This window comes from Syngnathus typhle, linkage group LG6 (genome assembly GCF_033458585.1).
Source record: "Syngnathus typhle isolate RoL2023-S1 ecotype Sweden linkage group LG6, RoL_Styp_1.0, whole genome shotgun sequence".
Classification (NCBI taxonomy): Eukaryota; Metazoa; Chordata; class Actinopteri; order Syngnathiformes; family Syngnathidae; genus Syngnathus; species Syngnathus typhle.
Window position 1 is genome coordinate 17382793 of NC_083743.1, and position 9924 is coordinate 17392716.

Sequence of the window (9924 nt, forward strand, 5' to 3'; positions counted from 1 at the left end):
TTTTGTCATTTTTCAACTCTAAATTAAAAAACATCTACCACCAGCTCGCATCCTCCCCCTCTACTACCCCACAACCTGAACCCACAGACCTTTCATCATCTGTCCCCCGGCTATCAACTTTTCCCCCCATAACCTCTGCTGATCTCTGCCAAATACTCTCCACCATGAAATCCTCTACCTCCCCCCTGGACCCCATGCCATCTCAACTCGTTAAAGAATGCCTCACCCCCATTGCCCCACTCATCATCGACATCATCAATTCCTCACTCGCCTTTGGCACAGTCCCCTCACCTCTTAAGCTTGCAGCCATCACCTCTCCTCAAAAACCCGGCCTTGATCCCGAGGACCCCAACAACTACAGACCCATTTTTAATCTCACATTTCTGTCAAAATTACTGGAAAGAGCCGTCACAACTCAACTCAAGACCCACCTCCTCTCAAATAACCTGTATGAACCATTCCAATCTGGTTTCTGTACACACCACAGCACTGAAATGGCCCTACTTAAAGTCACAAATGATCTCCTTTCCTCTGGCTCTCTCACCATCCTCCTCCTCCTTGACCTCAGTGCTACCTTCGACACAGTAAACCACTCCATTCTTCTCAACCGCCTAGAATCCATTGGCATCACCAACACCGCCCTCTCCTGGTTCAAATCCTGTTTTACAGATGTCACTACATCACCATCGACCAACACAAATCCCACACCATCCCTGTTGCACACGGAGTCCGTCAAGGATCAGTTCTGGGCCCCATTCTCTTCATTCTGTACATGCTTCCCATTGGACACGATCCACCGCCATGGTCCCAAATTCCACTGTTACGCCGGCGATATACAACTCTACATCACCACTAAAACCATCTCCCCTGCCATTCTCTCCACCCTCACTTGCTCCCTCTCAGACATCAAGGACTGGATGACTCAAAACGTTCTCAAACAAAACAGTAACAAAACGGAGATCATCATTTTTGGTCCTAAATCCAGACTCCACACCGACCAGAACTTCACACTCTGCATTGACGGCCACTCTGTCACTCCCTCCCCCCTAGTCAGAAATGTTGGAATTTATATGGACCCCACACTCTCCTTCAAACCACACATCAACCACGTTACCAAAATATCCTTCTTTCATCTATGAAACATTGCACGCCTTCGACCCTTTCTGCGGTAGAGACATTAATTCATGCATTTTTCACCTCCAGAATAGACTACTGCAATAGCATCCAGTATGCAATAGCATACTGTTTAATGTCTCCCTCAAATGCAAAAAGATGTTGTATGAACATTTTAATTCATTTGAATATGTTGCTCTTCAGTTAAATTCCTCTTCCCAGGCAGTTTTCCTAAATATCGACAGGCCACCTATATTCTGTGCAAACTTTTTTGTTTGTTAATTTGTTTATTTTCACATACAAAATCATTTAAAATGTACATAGATTAAAAAAATGTGATGGAGAATGTCTAAAACACCCTCCAGGGGCTTGCGAAGTGGCATTCTCCAGAAATATGAATACATTTAAGCTAAAATTTCAATTTTGATGGCTTTTCTGAACTACCGTCTATAATTTGCATTGAATTTGACTGTGTTATTATTGTTGGTGATTTTAATATTCATGTGGACAATGCTCAGGACAGAAGCGCTAGAGAACTGTGTTGTGTCCTTGAAAATCGTGGATTAATTCAACATGTGACAGAACCAACACATATCAAAGGTCACACTTTGGATTTAATTATCTCTAAAGGTTTAAACATTTCTAAGGTTGAGGTGACTGACGTTGGTCTGTCTGACCATTCCTGTGTGTTCTTTAAAAGCACTTTCTCTGTACATAGAAGTGTTCAAACGGAGGTAATCTCAAAACTGATAACACTAGAGAAATGTTTATCCAGACTTTCTCTCCGACACCTGCCCTCTCCTGCATTACATTTAATGAACTTGTGAACAATTTTAACACTAAAGTTACAATTTTTTTCTATGCCATTGCACTAGTGAAGGTCAAGGTAATCTCTGGCAAGAAGAAATCTCCAGGGAGAAATGACACCCTGCTCTCCACACTTTTTTTTTAATTTGTCTACACTGTTTGTACCGTATTTTCCGCCCTATTAGGCGCACCGGAGTATAAGGCGCACCTTCAATGAACGGCCCATTTTAAAACTTTGTCCATATATAAGGCGCACCGGCCGAAAAGGCGCGTAAAATAGAAGCTTTATTGCAACAAACTGAGGTTGACTAGGGTTGCGGTCTGCACCCACTAGCCAATAACCAACGAGCCCTCTGTAAACAATCACGTTTCTCAAACGATCTCCTATAAAATGATTGGAACTGACTAAAGTTCAATCTAACGCATTGGTACTACTTACCTATGTTTCCCTTCCATATCAATTCGTAGATTTACTCGAAACATGAACAGAGCAGCCTATTTTGACATGAAATAGCCTCGCGCGTATAGCAGCTATCGTTATAGCATTAGCCATCCGCAAAAACCCATGACCCTCAGCTCGCAATCTCCCATGAGCATCAGCAAAGTGTAAACAATCGCGTCTCTCAAACGAGCTCCTATAAAATGATCAGAACTGACTAAAGTTCGATCTAACGCATTGGTACTACTTACCTATGTTTCCCTTCCATATCGATCCGTAGATTTACTCGAAACATTAACGGAGCAGCCTATTTTGAAATGAAATAGCCTCGCGGGTACAACAGCTATTCTGTGACGCCCCCTGACTACAGTTACCGTAATGCTGGGAAGCGATGCGACCTTGTAATTTACTAGTCGTACTAAAACGTACTAAAACATTTTGGCAGAGCACTGTGTACAACCAGTATGGATCAACAAATTCATCACTTGATCCATATATAAGGCGCACCGGACTATAAGGCGCACTGTTGACTTTTGATAAAAATTTAGGTTTTTAGGTGCGCCTTTTAGGGCGGAAAATACGGTACTATGTGTCCTCTCTGCATCCATTGCAGCCTGGTCATCCTGGATAAGGGACCTTCCCATCTGTGGTTTCTTCTCAAGGTTTCTCATTTCCCCTAGCTGGAATTTTGAGTTTTTCCTTGCCCTTCTGGGAGTTTAAGATCAGGGGATGTTTGAGAATTTTGCCATTTTTCACATGTCCTGAGTGTTGTTAGTCACCTAAATGTTGAAAAGACGGTGTGATTTACCAAAGTCTAGCAGGTTGGTTGGCACGCTCAAACATGGCGAATAAAAAATTCTTGAATCTTGAATCCACACCTCACGGCAAAAGCCATAGCCAATCACCTGTTATCCAATTTACTCACCGCGTGCTCGTTTTATTTCTTCAGTTTTAGGAAAAGGCTAAGACACCGAAACAACATTTAGACTTACACAGGTTGGTTGAGTTCAATCACAATTATTGTTAAGAAAGCTCTGTTTTCAGGAAAGTACAATACAGCGCTGGGCCTTTCGTGCGACCATGCTCAAGAGCAAAAAGTCTCCATTCAGAAAAGGCAACGTTCAAGGTTCTTTGGTCATCTTATATTCAGTTGCACATGCCAGTGTGGGCCGAGTTTGATGGGTGATGAGTCAGGGGGTGTGGCAAGTTCACAGGAGAGTTTGATTCCATGGGAGTGGGTGCTGGTTCGGTGAGAGCTGGTTCCGTGGTGGTGGGTGCTGATTATGGGTGATTCGGTGTGTGTGGGGGCTGTTGTTTCCATCCCGTCTTTCGGCCTTGGCGATCACCTGTGGCCGGGTTCTTGGTTGTTTTCCTCCTGCCGCTCTTCCTCTGGCACCTCTACCGGTTTTATCTCCAAGTGTCCTTCCTGTAAACCAGACATGGGCAAAATACGGCCCGCGGGCCATATCTGGCGTACGGGGCCCTTTAATCCGGCCCGCCAAACCTGAATAAATTGTATTATTGAACTTTTTTTGGGGTAATTTTCCCTGCAATTACTAGGTTTCCCCAATAGATGGGGAAGCGCCCGCTCGCGCATTTACTCACGGAAGCCGTGTCAGAAAGATCAATGCACACTCACAAGTGCGTGTACGTACTAAGTAGTGCGGACCCGGCGCACTCCGCGCTCTATTTCCATCAGTGCCGAATTTCGAGTGTGGGCTGTGACGTCAGCATTCTCGTAATTTGCGCGCAGAGCTTTCAGATAGTTTTACGCTAATGCTACCCAGAAACCTTCCCCTGGAATCCTTCCATTAAAATGAGTGGCCCAAGGAAAAGAAAGGTGGACACTGAGTGCCGAGTGTTCAAAAAAAAAAGAGAGGACAATTGGGCTCGACCTATGTGTGTGCGCAGACTTTCAGCCACATAAACAGCAACAAAGCCCGTCACAGCTCAAGGTTACCGGACCAACACCTCGGCTCTATCCTAAGAATTACCACAACAAATTTTACTCCAGACCATGATGCACTCGCAAAAAAGGGGAGACCAACAATACTATTGATTTCTTTATTACTTTACTTATTACTTTTTATGTAATAGTTTTTTGAATAACTCTGAATTTTATGTCAGGGCCGTTCTCAGCTCTTAGTTTGTGTTTATGTCACGTTAGCATACCTATCGTTTAGCCTGTTGTTGCTCACGTGTTGTTGCGACGCTGCGTCAGCAGCGCGGCGGTTGTTTACATAAAGGACAAAGATTGACTCGACGAGCTGCTGCTGACGCGACGTTGCGCTGGTGTCGTCACTTGAAATTCAAATTACAGTAATCCCTTACTACATTGCGGTTCGTTTAGCGCGGTTTCACTTTTTTTTGGGGGGAAAATTTTTGAAAAAAAAAAAAAAAACATATATAAGTCGCCCCCCCACCCAAACTATGAAAAAAATATACACGGAAAAAAACGGTAATTCATCTAATTTACTCCATTACACTTTTAACGCATTTCAAATATTCATGCCAAATACTCCAGATATGTACAATCTTCGAAAGATTTACAAATTTTAAGCCAAAATTTCACCATTCATTCACCCTGGCACATTCAACATTTCTCATTTTCTTCCAAATAATTCCTCCAATTCACCTTATTTCACTTCCTAGTAGATTAAAATTTCACATTTTCACTTTGAACATTGCGGTAACATTTCGCAGTACACACTGGGGACCTGACCCGCAATCGAGAGCAACTTGGGGGACAGAACTGCACTCGGCGGCGTTCAGGGGCCCAGGGCCACAATCGCGGCACACGGGACCGGAACCGCAATTGGCAGCAATTTGGGGGACAGAACCGCACTTGGGCGGCAACTTGGGGAACAGAACTGCACTCCGGCGGCAATTTGGGAGGCAGAACCGCACTCGGGCGGCAACTTGGGGAGCAGAACCGCACTCGGGCGGCAACTTGGGGAACAGAACCGCACTCGGGCAGCAACTTGGGGAACAGAACCGCACTCGGGTGGCATACAAAAGTCATCGTGGCAATCAGCGGCATTTGAAAGTCCGGACCGCGATCAGCGGCATTCGGAAGGCGGAGCTGTGGCAGCAGCAAGAGCCACCGCGCGCCGCAGCAGTGGGAGTCGGGCCAGAGACGATCGCGGGTTCGGCGCATCTGGCTTGGAATCTGGCAACGCCCGCGGGTCCTGCAACGCTGGGGTGGTGCCCGGTGGCGGCCACGAGTCTGATGGCGCCGGGAGGCACACCGATGGCGGCCGTGGGTCCGGCGTCGCGGCATCAAAGTCCGATGGCGGCCGTGGAGCCGGTGTCGCTGGAGCGCAGTCCGACGGCGACAGTGGAGCCGATCGCGCTGGAACAAGCTCGGACGACGGACGTGGATCGGGCGTCGCTGACGGGAGCTGGTGGTGGATGGTCCAAGCGCTGGTCGCTGTGATGGTCGGATCATTCACGAATCGGAGTGGAAATGAAGCAGGGTGACCAAGTGCAGCTTGGACCAGGGTTTATTGGCGGAACTCAAAATACAGACTCGGTAAACTGACATAACGCTCTAACAAAACCAACAACAGGACTGACCGAAAAAGACGTGAAACAAAAAGACCGGGTGACACTACCAATGACAGCAACAAGACAACAGGAACCAAAAATACATCATGTCATTAACAATGATCCGACAGGGAGTGACACACAGACAGGACTTAAATACAAGACAGGTAACAAGAGGCAGGTGAGAATGATCCCACTAATCATGGGCACACAGGAGGGGAGGGGCGAGCACACAGACACACGGACAGAAACCACGGACATGATCGGGGACGAGTCCTGACAAACCCATTTCAGTTTTTAACTGTTCATCTTATGCCTACCTATTCCAAAACTTCACACTTATGAAAAATGTCAAATTCTCAACTTTAAAATTCACGCCCAATTCTATAAAATTCATATACCGTTTTTTCCCATGTATAATGCGCAAAATTTAACTAATTTATTGTCCTAAAATCTGGGGTGCGCGTTATACATGGGTACAAAAAAAAGGGGATATTTTATCCGAATATGAGGCGGCTCGGTGGGGCACTGGGTAGCACGTCCGCCTCACAGTTAGGAGGGTGCGGGTTCGATTCCACCTCCGGCCCTCCCTGTGTGGAGTTTGCATGTTCTCCTCGGGCCTGAGTGGGTTTTCTCCGGGCACTCCGGTTTTCTCCCACATCCCAAAAACATGCTTGGTAGGCCGATTGAAGACTCCAAATTGTTCCTAGGTGTGAGTGCGAGTGCAAATGGTTGTTTGTCTCTATGTGCCCTGCGATTGGCTGGCAACCAGTTCTACTGCCCGATGACGGCTGGGATAGGCTCCAGCACTCCCGCGACCCCCGTGGGGATTACCGTTTTTTTCCATGTATAGTGCGCCCCCATGTATAGTACGCACCCCTAACAATGGCATGCTGATGCTGGAAAAAAGCTTGTACCCATGTATAATACGCACCCAATTTTTATGAATTTTTTTTAATTTTTTTTTTTAATTTTTTTTTTTTTTTTTTTTTTTAAGTCCCAAAGATCGTCACACACGCAGGGAGGCAATGGGTCCCATTTTTAAAGTCTTTGGTATGGTCTAAACTAGGCTGGATGTCATTTTTTTGTTGGCGTTGATTTCTCCGACTGCCCCTAAACGCACCACCGCGCTCCGTGCGCACACGGCGGCTCTGTATGGGAGAGACGTTGAAGAGGAATAAAAACACCCTTGTAAACCAAAACTTTCCCCTCGTCGTGACTCGGAGCCGCAACAAATGTTTCGGATTTGTGTAGGGTACATTGTGACAGACGGCAAACTAGCAGGTGATCGAGCGAGCGTCTGATACAAGAGCATTGCGGTCGTATGGAGCGTGTTTGAAATGAACAGCAGAGACGAAAGGAACAAGGCAAAGTGTTGTGAAATAAAATATTACCTGTAATACGCATTTTGTTATTTGCTGATTGAAACTGCTAATTAAACTGTGAATTGAAACTAATAGGTGGAGAACTGAACTCTCGCTCTTTATATAGCTGACGTGTCTTGCGCAACCGTTCTGCGCATCTGTAATGGCGGCCTCCGTATGACGTCCGGTCCGCGATGGAGATTAAAAAACAAACAATATTTGACAATAACACACCATCGAGGATTGCACCATCGCATCAAACGATGTGTCGTCAATTATGAATTTTACTAAGTGTGTTGGGCAGGATGGCTGAATGCGATGCGCGATTGACAACAAACAAGAAGAAAGGTGAGTTTTATTTCGGGGGAGATTTGTCATGTCTCGTCCCCAGTTTTGCTATGTGTCTAGGTTGCCATAGTTTCTGTTCGTGTCACCCCGCTCTTCCTGTGTCACCTCAATCGATGTAACGTGTTTTGTATTTAAGTCCTGTCTGCCCCTCGCTCACCGTTGGATCATTGCATGTGTTACTGTCATTCTGTTCCTGTCTTTGGTAATGTCACCCTGTCTTTTTGTTCCACGACTTTGTCGGTCAGTCCTGTTGTTGGTTTTGTTGTACCATGACTTTATTTAAAAAAAAAAAAAAAAAAAAAAAAAATTAAAAAAAAAAAAAATTAAAATTTTTTTTCTTTGTACCCATGTATAATACGCACCCCAGATTTTAGGACAATAAATTAGTAAAATATTGCGCACTATACACGGAACAAAACGGTAAGCGGTTCAGAAAATGAATGGATGGATGGATGGATGGATATCCGGATATGATACGGAGGCCGCCATTACAGATGCGCTTTCTTCTCTGCTGTTCACTTCAAACACGCTCCATACGAACACAATGCTCTCGTATCAGACGCTTGCTCGATCACCTGCTCGTTTGCTGTCACAATGTACCCTACACAAATCCGAAACATTTCTTTGCTATCGAGTTTGCTAGCGCATGCGCAGTGATACTGACCGGCAGAATAACATCCGGTTGTTCTCAAAGATGATCTTTTTTTTTAAATAATTTTACGTTTATGGACTTAAGTAGGAGTCAAAATTTGGGTGCGTATTACACATGGGTACAGGCTTTTTTCTAGCATCGACATGCCATTTTTATGGGGGCGCATTATACATGGAAAAAACCGTTATATTTTCATACATTTTTCTGACCCGTTCAACATGTTCCAATTTTAAACATAATCTTGTAGTATTCCCCGAATTTGTATTAAGCCTCTTCGCCTTTACACGCAATTTCTACAGAAATTTCAAATTCTAGTTATCATTTTTAATCCTCCGTGACCCTCGTAAAGAAAAACTCCACCAATAATGGATAGATTTTTTTTTTTTTTTTTTCAAAGTCAAAGTCAGCTTTATTGTCAATCTCTCCACATGTCAAGACACACAAAGAAACCGAAATTACGTTTTCTCTATCCCACGGTGACGAGACATAGTACACGATAGACATACAAGTAAACAACACAATATAAAAACAAGAAGGCAAAAATTCAAACAATCAATAGTAAGAGTGATGAATAAATAATAAATAAACAGATAACACAATAAATAACGGAGCCAGCAAGCATAGCGCAAAAGTAAAAAACATCATAAACAAAAAGGCACAAACAATAAATAAGAGTAATAACAAATAATAAATAATAAGAGCCAGTGTGCATTCAGACAGTTCAGACAGTAAAAGTACAGGACGCTACGCAGAACGGGGGAGCGAGTTCAGGATCCTAACAGCCTGGAGTATGAAGCTGTTTGAGAGTCTGGAGGTGCGGGAGCGCAGGCTTCTGTACCTCTTCCCAGAGGGCAGAAGCTCGAACAAAGAGTGAGCGGGGTGACTCGCATCACTCACAATCGTGGTCGCCTTGCGGGTGAGATGGGAGGTGTAAATGTCCTTCAAGGAGGGGAGCGAAGCACCAGCAATCTTACCAGCAGTGTTCACTATGCGCTGCAGGGCCTTCAAGTTGTAGTCAGTGCAGCCGCCACCCCAAACAGGATGGATTTTCAATCTTAACCCCAAGTGCTTATCATAAATTGCCATTTAAATTAACTGTCGCAAGGGTAATGTCAATGTATTTATTTAAAGCCCTACTGTATTCTTTTTGAATTAATTGTATTACTATTTTGGTGACGATCCAGAATTCCGAATTTCTTATGGCCCCTCACCAGGTCTTCCTAAAGGACGTTGGCTTGTCGACAATGCAGCATGTCGCCCTCCGTCAGCCAGATGGCGGGTATGAGGGTCTCGGGTTTCGGCACCAAAATGTTAGGGTAGTGCTCACTCTTACTTATTTTGCAAGAACCACACTGGAGACAAGTTAGTCGTTTCGGGCACCTGCAGGTGGAGCGTTCACTCGTCGCTGCACTTACAGCGATGGTCGAATGAAGTCTGACTGGCCTCATCAGGTGCAAATTCATTGAGAGAAACAGAGTGGGGTTGAAAGTGGGGGTGTGGGAACACAGGATGGGGTGAAGCCGCTTCCCTGCTGATCAAAGCATAGCAGGGGGCCTTTTACGACGTTCTGTAAACAAAGCAACTTTGATTGCTTCCTCTGCAGATAGTAAATCAGTTGAAAAGATCTTAGCACTTTGTTCTACTACTTTTGTTAA